The following is a 16118-nucleotide window of genomic DNA, read 5'->3' on the forward strand; positions in this document are numbered from 1 at the left end:
TCCTTTTCCATAGTCCTAAAGGCCAAGAGGAAGACCTGTCCTCATCTTCCACAGCATCATAACCATTTCCATTCCTCATTTCTGAGAAACACATCTGTTTAATATATTATGACATGATTAGCTGTTAGTAATGGGGGGAGGTATGATCCTCAGAAAGAAAGATTGAATTTAAAGTACTAAAGACAGCAGATCAGCTTCAGGGCAACAGCAACCAACAGCACACATGAGGATCATGAAGAACCAATGGCCTGGTGAAGCTGCAGGGGCAGTGACTATGTCACACCTTTCCTTACACAGCAATAGCACTTTCAACCAACCTTCCTTTTTTTTTTTTTTTTCTTCTTTTCTTTCCCCCCTCTCTCTTTATCTTCTTTTCTTCCTTTTTTTCTTTGCAGAATGAGTTCTGCCCAACCAAATCTTACTGTATGGAGCTAGGCATAGAGCTTTCAGTTAGCACAAGTATAATTCAGCAGTGGATACATCCCTGAAGGCATGACTTCTATTCTTCTGTAATTATCAACTGCCAGTAGCCATCCTGAGAGGGCTGTGGCTCCATTAGCTTCTTTTCTCGATATGATTTAGTCTTCTTCAGGCCCTGAGTTGTCAGCCTCTGCTCCTGGGAATTTTTAAAAGGAATTGCCATGTTATGTCCATAAGAACATATTTCATGGACATCCTTCTCATTTTCTGAATCTTATAGTCTTTCCACTTCTTCATTTTTGATAGTCTTTGAACCTTGGAAAGGGAAATGTAGAAGAATCAAAACTCTTAATTGAATACAACAACTCATTTTTGAAACCAGTGTCAGGTTCCAACTCCTTCCGTTTCTCAAGGATAAATCTTGATGGGAAAATTGAACAATATATGTTCTAAAAATTTTTAGTAGAAAAATAAGCATGCCTAAGAAATGAATTATTTTAATTTTGCTTTATCACAGTAACACTGTCATGGAAGATAATCTTAATCACCAGAATCGCTAACAAATGGAAGTCCTTCTAGCATCTGGAACTTCAATGGAATTGTTACAAACAAACCACCCCATAAAATAACCACGTCAGGGAAAATAACTCAACGATACTTAAGTCTGCTTATATTTGTCATGGTTACCTCAAATGTAAGTGAGAACACATTTCTCTAGAGATACAGAAATAAGTGGAAATGAGCTCCATTTTTTGTAATTTTTGCATAAGTCTTTACCCTTTACTATTTCTTATCCTATTATGCTTGGGTTAATTTATCCATAACTTTTCTAGTATTCAGAAACATTTTATTGTTATTATATGAGAACTCATGGTTTGTTTGCTGATTTGTTTTTGTTATTGTAAGTACTTTCTATAAATATGGTTTCTGAAGAAATGCCATAGCTGACCTCAGCAATCTAGAAATACAGGTAAGTCATAGGGTCATGTTTATTTGATTCTAGAATTGTCTCCCTGGTTTCTTTAGTGCCTCACTCTTATTCAAGAGTATTATTTGATCTTTGTACATGTATTTATTTTCTGTGATATCTCTTGCTATTTCTTTTACTTTCACATCACTAGGGCCTGAAAAGATGTAAGACTGATTTTAATCCCTTTACGTTTCTTAAGATTTTGTTTGTGGCCATTTTAGAGAAGGCTCCAGGGAGTTCTGACAAGAATATGTATTCTATAACTTTCATCTGGAATGTTGCATAGATATTTACTGAATATAATTGATTTGTTGTATAATTTAAGTTTTGTTATATTTTCTTAATTTTTAGTTTAGAAGAACTATAAAGATGATAGTAGAGTGTTGAACATAGACATTGGTGTTGTTTCAGGATCTGTCTGACCTTCCGTCTTCTGAGTTATTAATGGAAATGAGAACCTCAACATTTACTGTGGATATCAATATTAATATTATACTATTGTGGTGATATTTCATTTTTTAAGGTATTGGCTGTATTTTTCTCTTTGGACCAATTTTGATTTGAAGTTTTATCTATCTTCTAACAGAATAATTGTGATAATTTTTTCTTAGTTTTAAATTCCTTGACATTTTCTTTCAGGTCTTTGCTGTCAGTGTTTGTCCTTCCTGGTTCTTGAGGTGTGTTTCTTGTAGAAATATAAAGAAAACAAACAAACAAAAAAAGAAGTTTGGTTCTCTCTCTCTCTCTCTCTCTCTCTCTCTCTCTCTCTCTCTCTCTCTCTGTGTGTGTGTGTGTGTGTGTGTGTGTGTGTGTGTGTTTTACAGAACTACTGCTGGAGGAAAGGTTATGTTGTTAACTGACCTCATTTACATTTAAGATTAACAGTGAGAGAGGCTTTTAATGCTCATAGTTCTGTTCCTTATTGCTGTGGTTGGTTGAATTATTGTTTTATAGATTCTCCCCTGTTGGTTTTAGAGGTTTATTAGTATTGGACATGATAGATTTCTTTCTAGCAGCCACTTATTCATCCTTGCCTCTCTGTACTTACCACTTTATCATGTCAAGTAGTTGGTGTTCATGAGTTGCCTTAGTTTGTGATTATTGTGAAATGCACTTCTTCCTCTTAATTCTCTATTGGGTTTAAAGGTAGTTTTGTGGGTATAGATAAAGTTACTTAGATGTCATTTACCTATAAGGATTAGTATCTATCATTCCATGCTTAATTGCTGTGAGTTTATATCATAACCAGAGTATAGCATTTCACAGAACTTTGCCCTATCCTCTAACTGTTACCTTCTTTTTGCCTAAAATTCAATGATGTTCTTTGAGGGATTTTTTTTTTGTGGGGGTGGTAGTTGTGGGGTGTGTAGATATCTTATGCAGAGAAGCACTCATGGTTACTTATTATCAACACTTTCCACAATTATAAATACCTGAATTAAACCTTGAATATTATGATATGAAACTTCTCTAAACAAACTTGTTTTGTTTATATACATGTAAAGAAAACATTTGGAGTGAGATGCATGATTAATTGGCAGAACAACATCAGTAGCTTGTCTCCCTGGCCTATGACTTCCCTAACCATGTTTACGTTACCAAAATAGAATCCTATAAAGTGGCCCTCAAATCCAGTCAGGAGAGAAGTTGGTTATGTTCATGAGCAGTCATGGCATGATTACAGTAGAGGGCATATCTAGCTTCATAAGTAGGCACAGTGGCATTAAGAAAACAGTACTTGATTTGATGTCTCCCCTCCCTGCTCAACACCCTGCATAATACTTTTCAGGATGATGACAGCCAGCAGGACGCCTATTGTTCCTTTTCATTTCTTTATATATTAGCATTCGAACTTTTAGTATTGTGATGAAGGAAGGAAGGAAGGAAGAAAGAAAGAAACAAACAAACAAAAAAGAAAGTCATATGACCTCTTTTCTATACATATCCATTTCTCTCTTTTGGTTTAGGAGAAACTTCATGCCTTAATTTTATTGAATTTATTTCCAAGTTTTTATCTCATCTCTCTTCTCTCCCATGGGTTTTGGGGTTTAGACTTCTATATGTATCTTAACATGTTTAAGTTTTAATTTTTCCTTTATTATATAACTGTATTTTCTTCCCTTAGTACTGAATGATTCCACTGTTTTTTTTTTACAGATTTTTTCCAATTCCATTTCTTTTTTTTATATTTTGACTTCCCATTTTGTACATATCCTCCAAAGTACTGACCATTCTATTTATTTTACTAGCTTCTTCATCCAAGTCTTATATAACTTCTTAATGTCAGCAATTTATTTTAGTCACCCATATGGTCATTTATCCTCTTTGAGAGTAGGGCTTTTTGTTTTGGTAAATGTTTAGTAGTTAAGAATGCATACTGTTCCTTCAGAGGATACAAGTTTGATTCCAAGAATCCACACATGGAACTTCCAAAAATCTGTTCCAACAGGTCATAGGATGCTCTTTTCTTACCTCAGTGGGGCACTTCATCCATGTGCACAAACCTACATAGACACACACATATAAAAATAATCTTAAAATATTACAAATAAAGCATTTCATTTTTTTTCCTTGTGTTGAGGAGTCGTTAGTTTGTTAATAGTTTATAATGACTTGCTTATCATTTCTTATCTTTTGAGAGGTTTGCATCTTTTCAATTGAGTTGTCAAGTGTTTTCTCTTCTCACATTCGTATGGTTTATTTTATTTTATATAAGATTTCCTATTGAGTTGTCTTTGCTTGGGTTTGTGTTCCTACAAGTTGTTGACAGGACGTGGTCTACTTCAGTAACAGAAAAATTTGGGAGCAGTTCCAGTGTTATCTTGTAAAATAAAAATTGTGTAGTTCTCCAGTCAATGACCATCATCCCCCTTCTTACCTCAATATTCCATATTCCGTATCTTATATGCGTGGAATTATGCTTCTCACACAAATTTCTGTGATCAAGTCTCTGAAGGAGTATAGACGATTATGGCACTTGTATTTAAATTCTTGCCTGAATTTTGATTGCTTAATAAATTTTTCTGCTGCTCCATGGTTCTTTCCTGAGAATACACACACCCATCTGCAAGACGACACCAAGTCCAGCACGTTTTCACAGCCCTGTGCTGTCCCTTCCCAAGGCCATGTTTAGGTTGGTTTTATTCTCAGGCTGCTCCTAGAGAATTTCAAGGCTCAAGCTTCCACAGGCTTTCAACTGAAATTTCCACAGCCAGCATGGATTCCTGTGTATTCTGTATCCAGGACTCCCATCCTCTGTTCTAATCTCAGCAGCCTAGCAGTTCTCCCACTTGTTGTACTTAAGGTTCTTGAGGTTCTCTCTTAGGAAGGGGAAGCTTCTTGCTGTGAGCTAATTGTATGATCAGCACATATCAAACACAGATGGTGGCTGCTTTTCAATGGAGAATATTTTCTTTATATCTTTATTGCACACAATAATCACTCTGTCTCTGCTGTCTGTCTGTCTCTCTCTCCTTCTCTCCCTCTCTCCTTCTCCCTCTTCATTTCCGTCTTCCTCTCCCTCCGCATCTGTCTCTCCTCCTTTTCCTCCTCCCACTCTTCCTTGTATCCCCTCTCCCTTTGCTTGGCTCTGGCTCTTCTCAGATGTGGCAAACAAATACAGCTTTTATTTGGCACCTTATCTAGAAATCCAACAGCAAAGAACCACTTCTTTAATAATGCATATTTTGGGCCAATAATGCTATAAATTCATAGATACACTAATCTATTTTTCTTGACAGTTACTTCCCAAGGGGGGGATTTTATCAATTTTTTATTTGTATTACTTTTATTTTTTTTTTTTTTACAGTCCAGCCATTGCCCCCTTCTGGTCTCTCCTCCCACAGTTCCTCATCCATTCTTCCTAATTCAACTATAGGGGTCCCTTACTTAAGTCCAATGGTTGTGTGTATCTATATATGCATATATATTAGATTACCTTCACACTAAGTACCATTGCTTGATTTTAAAAAAAATGGAGATGCTTATGCCATAATAAAACCCTGTTTTCACTGAGGACTTCATTGAGACTGATGCCTGCTTAAGGTATTTTTGAATTTTATTTAACATCTAAATCAAAATAATCATGCTCAAGCCTTTTAATAACTTGCATCCATCCTTCATGATTTTCCATCGACTTCTTCAGATTATACATTGTAAGTAGAATTGATGAAATATGACACATAACAACATATAAATTATAAAGAGATTAAGTAATTACAAAATGTAGTCTACTGGTTTGCAGTTATTTAGGTGTGAGTGGATTTTCTCCTCTGGAAAAATTTCAACAATAGAGGCTAAATTAACTGGACTGTCTTTGTCAATTTGTCAAGAAAGACTATGGTGGCACATATTAAAGACCTATTTTATTTTCTGCCAATCCTGAAGTCATGACATTTATTTCAATAATTCTGTTTTAAAGTAAATTGCAGTCAGAAAGCTTTCGGTCTTAAAACAATTTTATATTTTATATGTACTGTTCAGTTTTTCTAGTAACTTGTATATGTCAAATAATCAATTAATGTTCTCTTTCATAACATCGAATTTATTCTGCAAATCAAGGAAATTGAAACAATGTTTATAACTCTAAGATCTAATTAATTTGTAAATGTGTTAAGTAAAATTTTCTTATTTATTTTTCTAAATGTTTTGTGATATTTAGTTTTTATATTTTTCTAAATAATTTCATTTACCTTTAATCTAAGGAAGATGTTTGAAGAAGAAATATATTACAGCTTACAAATTTCCAGTGAACAGACCAATTTCATGGTCTGAATTCTTTTTACTTATACTTTCTATACTCAGTCATGTACATGTTTGAGAAAATATGTAAGTCATAGGCATTGTGGGTTGAGTTGAAGGTACCCTTATGGCAATTATATTAAAATTTCTACATAATGTCTTCTCACTGGTTAAACCACATGAGATGCTTTGAATGAAAATGGCCCTCATAGACTTATAAAGAATGACACTATTAGATGTGACCTTTATGGATTAAGTGTGGCCTTATGGGAGGAAGTCTCTCACTGTTGGTGCACTTTGAGGCTTCAGAAAGAAGTTCAAGCCAGGTCCATTGGCTTTTTCTTTCTGCTGCTAATGAGTCAAATATAGAACTCACTGCTACCTCTCCAGCACCATGTCTGTCTGCATGCTGCTATGATTTCCACCATGATGATAATGGCCTAAACCTCTGAACTGTAAATCAATCACAACTAAATACTTTCTTTTATAAGAGTTGCTGGGACATGTTGTCTCTTCACAGGAATAGAAACCCTAAGACACTAAATAATAATAATAATAATAATAATAATAATAATAATAATAAATACAGTCACCAATAAAAGCCAACTGGTATATATAGAGGTAAAAGGATAATATTTCACATATAAAAACAACAGAATGCTGTATTTTTATCTAAATTTAAGTATCATTATCATTTTAAACTTAAATCTTCTAATTTGTTCATAAAAATACAGTTTTGGGGTTTTTTTTAAAGATTTATTCATACCATATATGTGAGTACACTGTCACTGTGGTTGCTTGGAATTGAACTCAGGACCTCTGGAAGAACAGTCAGTGTTTTTAACAGCTGAGCCATCTCTCCAGCTCTTTTGATCCATTATTCTCAGGTCAGTAATATAATAATAGTATCACTCACAGAGATATATTCAGAAAAAGAGACCAGGATTTAGATAGAAGATCAGAAATGTGACACCTTAAAAAAAAATCCCTTTTCTGTATTTGTATGTATGTGCTCAAACATGACACATAGTACATGTGGAGAAGGGGACACCTTGTGGGTACTGGTTCTTTCCTTTCAGTGTGTTGGTATCAGGGCTCAAACTGATGTTGTCAGGTTTAGTATTACGTATCTTTATTTACTGAGCCATAATTTGGGTCATCATATCTGAATTTCAATAGGGCAAAACTGACACATTCCTGGCTTAGGGAATGGACATTTTCTTTGTACTTTTGCCTCTGAGACTAGTAGTATAATCATAACAATTTTACATCGTTATTCTGCCTCAGTTTCATCATATGTAAATTGAGACTAGTAAAATATACCACTATAGAGCTCTAAAAATGTTGGAATGATTTATAGTTGGTCACTAATTCTATTTAATGGATACATGGCTATATTCAATTCCATTTGCCTCCATCCACTAAGTACCTAAGAGTAAGTTGCATGTGTATGGCTGAATTGTGAAGAATAATCAATAATAGTTTGGAACTGCAAATGAATCTACCATATAGCCTATTATTGTTTTCCTGATGTTACAGTTTAAAAACAATACAATTAATATTATTTTTCACTATCAGGACAGCTAATGAAGTAAGCAGTGTCTATCCTCAAATAAGCATGACTGAACTTTTGAGCCCTTGTCACATATATATGCATGGACAGATACAAAGGAGAACACACAAACACACACACACGCACACACACACACACACACACACATTGTATATAGAAACATCATGAAAATAGGGTGCTCTAAGCATGTCATTATCCAAACTTAGGAATTTGAGTATAATTTCTGTACCAGAGAATCATTGTGCTCAATTTCATGTCACTTCATAAATTTAGAGAACAACTCTGATTTACAGTTTTAATGTACTTAATTGGAAAATTATATGAGTCTAAAATTTTCTTTTCTACTTTCTACTCCCACTTTTGGATATATTACAAACATTTAATATAGAAACAGTTCTCAAGTCCAGAAAAATCAAAGGGGGAAATCATACTATGCATTTCTGTAGCATAAAATTATATATTTTCCAAAGTTTCATTCTACTGTCAAATGTGAGGTACTCTTGAAGAATTATATCAGCCATGGAACAAGGATAAATTCTAGTTCATTATGATTCTGTTCTAGCTACACTGAGAACAAGCACATAAAGAACATGATAATCAACACCAAATTCTGCCGAATCAAAACACAAACTTGCAATGAAAGTAGCACTTAGTGAATGTGACAAATTCACAGGCTTGTATTTAGAACTCTATAGCACAGAAAATTCAAGGAGGAAAGCTTTTAACATTTATTTACTCGACAAATAATTTTTCAAATGCTCCTAATTTGCTTGGTAAAATCCACAATTAAAGTTAATGCACCTCTTCTCAAACTCTATTTGAATAATGTTATAAACCATGTATTGTGTCATCATAAAAAATACAGAATAACTTTTCTAGCTACAAAAATTACTATGAAAGACACTACCAATGTTGTCTAGAGGAATAAGATAGGGAATAATAATATACCATTATTATTATTTTATTATCTCACTTATAAGTGTACCAGTTCAATCACATGCTATGTAAATGTTTTAATCTATGCCTAAAATATTCAAGAATATAATTCTACACCATAAACTAACTATGGAAAGGTATCTGTCTTCCAATAGTAAGAATATGTTGTGTGCTTAAATTTGAATCATTGGTAAGAAATTAATTAAGACAATATGGATGTTATTTATGGCTCAAATTGAGGACTGCTTTCTATAATTCTTTAATACAAGTATGTTGTTATTACTTCTCATTAAAAAGAAGTATAATATTAATAATAATAATACTTTGTTGATTATCAAATTCTTACTAAGTTGCCCTACTTGTGGCTGAAACCAAGTGCTAACCACAAATGTATTTAACCTATCAGTCATCCTTGTTTGGAAGTTCATGTCAAAGAAGTGAGTACTTTGAGTAGGACCTACTTGAGTCAGGTGCAGTATTCAGATCTAATGGGAGTATTCAGATGAGGGAGGCAGAGGTTAATTCTTCTTAGAGTTCTTGCCTTTTTGTTAAACATCTTTCCTGAAATATGATAGCTATAAAATCTCTGTTGTATATTATTTTTCAGTTACCTATTTTTTAGAAGGCATCCATCATTGAGGGAATGCCTTTACATTCTAAGTTTAATCTTCAGAAGCCTAGTTTCATGTCAATGTCAGGGTTAAAAAGAAACACTGACATACCAAAAAAAAATCAAATGTCAACTTTAAAAAGCTACATTTTTCTTATTAGTTTCTAAACTAGAATCACTGTTTCATATACCTTTTGGTACCTGAAATGGTATCTGGTCTCTAAAAAAGATACGTATTTATATATTCACACATGATTATGAATTAAGAACATCACCCTTATTCACCACAAGCATTCATGGGATGGAATTTTACCAGTGATATATCCTCTGCAGAAACAGGCTTATTACAAAGTTTTTATATATTTTTCTAGGAAAGTGGAGTAGATGTCTCCATCTGATGGTAGCAGCAAGACTCTTGGTTCCTGTCACCTGTGAGGCAGGCTGGACTTGAAAACCATACTGTCTGTTAGTAGACTACTCTCCCCGAAAGTTGCAATCAACTAGAAGGACAACAATCATGACCACATTTGCTTGAGGTTGCTTCATATTATTATTTACAAATTAGTATCTCTGATTTCTCTAAAAAAGTAAAATACAGCCTTTCCTTTTAGCATTTTTGGTAATTCATAATTCTCTCACACTTTTTTCAAAGCAAACTGGGCTTTCTGAAAGATCCCCATCCCCCCCACCCCCCCCCACACAAAATAATACTGTAGATTATTTATTTACATGCATTTACTCATGCTGATGATTATAATTTATTTCACAATTTCCTACTACTTTTGACAGTTTTAATAACTCCTTGCTCCTTGTCTATTAATTCTCTGCAAAAGTTTCACAGGTTTTATATCTATACTCATACTTTCTATACCTGATCTTTGCCTCTTACATTTATTGATATTTTTAATTTTCCCTGTTCATATATGAAACATATTGTACTTTGTACATTCTCTTTTGAGCTAATAACTTTTCTTTTTTAAGTTAAAATTTTTCTTTTTATTTAGGTATAATTAAGAAAATTTTTATTTATATAAAAGTTTATAATTACATTATATTAAAATCCCTGAAAATCACATTTGATAAAAATGTCACCATTTATAAATTCTAATCAACATCTAATAATTGTAAAAACATTTAATTGTAAAAACAATTAAAAATTTCTTGACAACTTTCTTACCACAGTACAATTCAGCCAATGCTTTTTCTTGATCTCTTTCTCTTTTTTTTTGTAAATATGCTTATCACTGCTGCCAAATTCCCAGCACCCACATGATTCTTGTAACTTTCTGTTGCTTCAGTTCTAGAGATTCTGACACCCTCAAACAGATACACAGGAAGGTAAAACACCAATGCACAGAAAGATACATTATTTAAAAATACTACTACTCATGCAGAGGTCCCAAATTCTTTTCTATATTTTGATTTTGAAGAAAATTCTAACCAAGTTTACATGCATGTTGGAATATAGAAAAACCACATGTTCAGTTATTGTCACAGGTAATTATAAACAGCATAGATACTTACTTTCTATTTCTGTTTTTGAAATCTCAAATGGCCCAGCAGTGGTCATTCTTCCTTGCATTCATATGAATAATGTATATCATAGAATCTACCCAAGGTTTACTGAGCATTAATGAGAATTGGTGGATAGGGCTGGACATTTGAATGTTTAAAAGCTGGACCTTGTTAAAATAGACATTAATCTGTAACTAGTCTTGCCTTAAAGCATATTAAAACTAAACTTCACTCCTTAAGTGACTATATATACTTTATTTCATTCACAGAATTATACTCCTGGTGTATAGTGGTAGGCTCTGAACTACTCCAAATGAACTTGTTTTTATTCTGCCCTCACTTTGCTGATAAATTAGTTATCCTTTGTTCAGTAGAGAAATTGCCATTGTTGAAATATACTATTCCTCATCCTCATTCACTCCTTGACTATGTTCTGTAACAGCACATCATGTTTTGAAGGATTCTTTCCCATGATTTCATATCTTAACATTTTATTATTTTAATCTGGGAGTCATCAAATATATATATATATATATATATATATATATATATATATATATATATATATCTCCTCTAGTTCTCCTTTAACTTTTTACAATATTTTAATTGCTGTTAATTTTTCAAAAGTTCCTTTTGTATTGCTTGTATTGTGAATTCTCAGTGTGCAAACATTCTGATTGATATCAGTGAACATTACCATATCTGTTTTTCTCCCTTGCAAATAACTCTGGTTAAATAAGTCCTTTAAGTATTGACTTTAAATATTAGTGATTCAGGGTCACTGATTACCAAAACCACAAAACATCACAATTGTAACTGAAATTGAGTGATTTTGCTAGTAGCTTTAGAAATGACTTGAAAAGATACTCAAATGTTGAGGAATATACACCCTATATGTCTTTCCATTTTCTTCTATACTTAGTTCTTACCAGTTTCTAAAAGATTATACCAAAGACCACTGAACTTACATGTAAAATTCCTAAAGTAGCAAAGATATGTTGTCTTTCTTTGAAAATAGTTTCTTTTAAATAGTATAATTAGTACTTTTAAATTTGAGACTAATGTAATTTTAACCCCATACTCATTCTAATAATTATAAAAATATGTGATTATTGAACAAAACTAAAATTTTGTTTGTTTTGCTTTTTTTTCTTTGCACTAAATAGAAAGCAATCAAGGTATACAGGGAGCAGATTTCCTTTCTGGTCTTCGAGGAAGCTTAAAAAGCCCTCATTTGAATTGTGCTAACATCACCCCCCCTTTGTCACAACTGCGAAACTGCAAATGTCCTGTGATCAGTAGAACTCGATTCTCACTTTCTGGAGGAATCAGAAAGTTCTCGGTCATATGACCTTGTCATGCACATGCTTTTCATTATTTGGTAAATTTTTCTTTAAATATTTTATTTCATGAGGTCTGGCCATACTCATTTGACATTTGATTTTTTTTTTCTAAATCAACCAATTTGCATTTAACTGCCCTTTCAAAATCATTTGGGTATGGCAATTTAGTCTTCTTTAGAAGCAATATGGTTCTACCCATGTCAGAGAGGACATTTTACAAATTGATTGGGTTTATCAATTTAAATTTAATTCACAATAACATTACAGTGGTTTGACAAATTTTTTATTCATTAATTTTATCTGAAAAGATTTTTTGTTTTTTAGAAATATTAATATGCTTTCTGAACATTTCTCTATTCCAAGATGGTACTAATATTCTGAAACTTAGTAATTTGAATTTATATTCTATAATCTCACTCCACCCTAGAGTAAATGAAGAGTCAACATTATGGCTGCTACTAGAAATACATACTTATTCTCAGAAAAATATTGCTCTATATTCTTCTCTCATGTAAAGCACACATTTTAGCCTTGTTCTAGTAAGAAAAACAGATACTTCCTCTGATTATATAAACCATTTTGTGAAAAAAGCAATAACTATTCTCTATCTCAATCCATAGGAATTTTCAGAATGTTTTTTATAAACTATAATAATTACCATTTCAAACAAACAAAATTTGTCAATTCACATGTCTCCAAAACTGATATTTCTAGAAATTTAATATTTTTCTCATCTTTATACCCTATATCTGCTCTGCAGTTAATGAAATTAAGACTACGACCAACAAAATGAAAGTTGCTAATGAGAAAAAGATGATGTCTTGCGTAACTGCATTGAGTAAACTGATTGTCATTGTAGATGATTGTTAGGCCCCATTTCAGCCCTGGTCTGGGCCTTGTGGAAAAACCTGAGCCTGGCTTGAATTTCTGAAGCCTTGTGGGAGAGCCTAAGCTGAGCTTTTGAGTTTTGAGATCTGTCTCAGTCACTTCTGTATTGGGGTGACTCAGCAACACCCGTTTTGCCCTGCCTCTGCCCTGCCATTGCTCATGTAGAGCTTTGCCATTGGCCCTGTCAGTCATCCCAAACCTTCCTTCATCCTCCTCCACCTACTATGTCATCTCACCCCACCAAAAATCCCCTTCCCTATGTTCCAAGTTTATATATAAGCGAAAGGCTGGTGCAATAAAGTTGAGTTTCTCCTTCAGCAAGACTCCTGGCCGAGTGTATTTCTTTTGAGCTGTCAACACTCACCATCCTGTTTAGCCCTGGAGAGACACAGCAGGGACCTGGACCACTCTCCTCTTGCCTTAACCTGCCAGCAAGGAGCTTACAGTTAATTTTAGTTACTTAAAGCTTCGATTAAATAGTTTCTCAATAATATTAATAGAATTCTAGTATTACCTATGAGAAGTTTCTCAAAACCATTGTAGTATTGAGTTAGATGTTTTTGAAAGTGAAAAGTCTTGACTCCCCAGCTTCTTTATCAATTTCAAAAATATCTGGAGGATATAATAAGATGTAAAAATGATGGGCTTTTGACAATGTAATCCAATGTTTATTTCTCAGATCTTTCTCTGACTTACATGTGTTCCTGGAAAATTAGCAAAACATCAAAAGTATAAATGTATGTGATTCTGAAGCATTATTTTTGAGAAAATGCAGGTTTAAAATTTTACTGATGTGTTAATCCAGTTTGAAAGTCCAGGAAACACAGTGCATATTTTTCATAAGACTCAGCACTCTAACTACCATAGCAAATATTTGTTGACTGCTGACTTCAAGTTCTGATTGCTTAGTTTGAATCAATCTCTGAAAAAGAAGTAAGAGAAGTCATCATTGGTGAACCTGAAATTGAGATTCTTCAACAAAACATAAAGTCTATAGAAGAAAGATTAGAAAGCAACCCTTGCTGATCCTTGAATCATTTACAAAATCTTAAAATGAATATACTTTAATATTTAAACTCATTTATTGATTCCTTTATTGATTTATTTAAAGTATAATTTTGTTCTTGTATTTTTTCCTTTAACCAAACTTTTTCAACACAGCACTTACTGAACTTTACAAAAATGTCACAATAATTTGATGTCATAACTTTCGGTAGAAAAGAACAACACCCAAAATCTCTCTTCAGAGATCAGATTCTTTGGTCAAATATCTTCCATTCTAGACATAACCAGAATCAGGATAGATTTTATAGTTACCCTCAACCACATTTCCTCATTTGTATTATGGGATAAAAATCTTAAAGAATAATTGATAATTGAGTTCCTGTATTTATTATGCACAACTTTGCATTTAAATCCATTTTAATTCATTTATTAAGCTGTAACCTACTAGAACCTTTGTCATTGTTCATAATAAAGAGGTATGAGAATTTAAAGGTAAAGCATATGATCTGGTCATACTGTTTTTTTCTGTTATTGAAAGTACACAAATTCATTTGAAAAATTCTCACTAAAGTCAGGATAAAACCTATTTTTCCAATTGTATTAATAATGTCATCTCTCCTAGAAAAGTGAGCCCCATCTTGCCACTTATCTTTTGTAAATATTATCCCCAGTAAAGCTCCTACAGGAAATATACAAAGTGATGGAGGAGTTACTGTGGTTGGAAACAATTATACCTCTTCAGGAAATTTCATAATAGATATTTCTAGAGCTTGCTGTAAGCTTGACACTGTTTGTGTTACACAGAATCACAATTTAGAGGAAGCCATTTGACAGAAAGTACATGACTTCCAATGAATGAATGCATACAATAAAAACATCAGCCAGTATAAAGGTTCTCAAATTTAGGGTATATCAGAATTGCCCCAAGTGATTTTTAGATCTACAAAGTATTAGAATAATATCTGTATTACTTAATGATATAATTTCCAAGTAGAACCTAAGGATATACAGGTGAGTAAAAATCTATCTTATTTTAGTATGGATGGTATAAGTATCAATCACTATGTCTACTCTATCCATGGGTGTATGTATGTTCATAGGTTTGTGTATCCATGTATGTCCATAGGTGGTGTGCATCCGACTCTGACTCTCTCTCTCTCTCTCTCTCTCTCTCTCTCTCTCTCTCTCTCTCTCTGTGTGTGTGTGTGTGTGTGTATTTTCAAGTGTGCTTTCTATTTCTATTCATCTTCTATGTAAAATATTAGGCATATTGATTATCACGGCAAAAACAAAGAGTTTAACTTTTTAAGTATATAAAACACATTATGCAGTTGAAATATCACCTCAAACTGCAATATAATTAAAGACTTAAAGCTTTAGGTCTTGTGTACATAGGTAGATATAGATAGATGAGAAGTAGATAGGGATACAAAAGCATCTGTATGCAAGTTAATGCTCTATACCTGTCCATAAATTCACAAAGCTTTTAAAGCCCACGGGCAGAGCTTTTATGATATCACTCATCTTCCATCTTGGACTAATGGGCTGTTTTCTCCCTTATAGTTGTGCTCATACAAGACTTATGGATTCTCAGTTTTGAAGCGATCCTCTCTTAGGGATGTCTCGGTGGTTATGCTCAGTAGTATGCAGAATACAGTTAATATCAGCTTGTGTGAGCCAAGTGTCCCTTCATCACTGTTAGTACTTGAGATAAATAGGAATATTTGAAACATAGAAATTAGCATGTTCTACAAATCGAGTTAATTTTTTAATCTGAGCAGATTTTTAGACATTCACCAATTTCTTCTGTACTGGATTAGTAACTTGTTCAGAATGCAAAGGTTCAATTTACCTGTCTACTGTGCAGACTTTGAAATCTTTCAGATCCCAGCAGTTCTGTAAGACCAGCTTGTGTATTCCTTCAGGCAAAATGATACATTGCTATGCCTTGATCTGTTTGTTTTGTTTACACCCTTTTGGATCTGGGGTAGTCCTATGGTAATTTACCCAATAAACCCTTTGCTTAAAAATTCACATTTCATTAACTGCAACCTGGAAAAGCAAACTGAGCCAAGCTCCCATTGGACCATGTGACTTGTAAAGTATTCTTTGTAAGAA

The sequence above is a fragment of the Arvicanthis niloticus genome, chromosome 18, assembly GCF_011762505.2.
Source record: "Arvicanthis niloticus isolate mArvNil1 chromosome 18, mArvNil1.pat.X, whole genome shotgun sequence".
NCBI classification, from domain to species: domain Eukaryota; kingdom Metazoa; phylum Chordata; class Mammalia; order Rodentia; family Muridae; genus Arvicanthis; species Arvicanthis niloticus.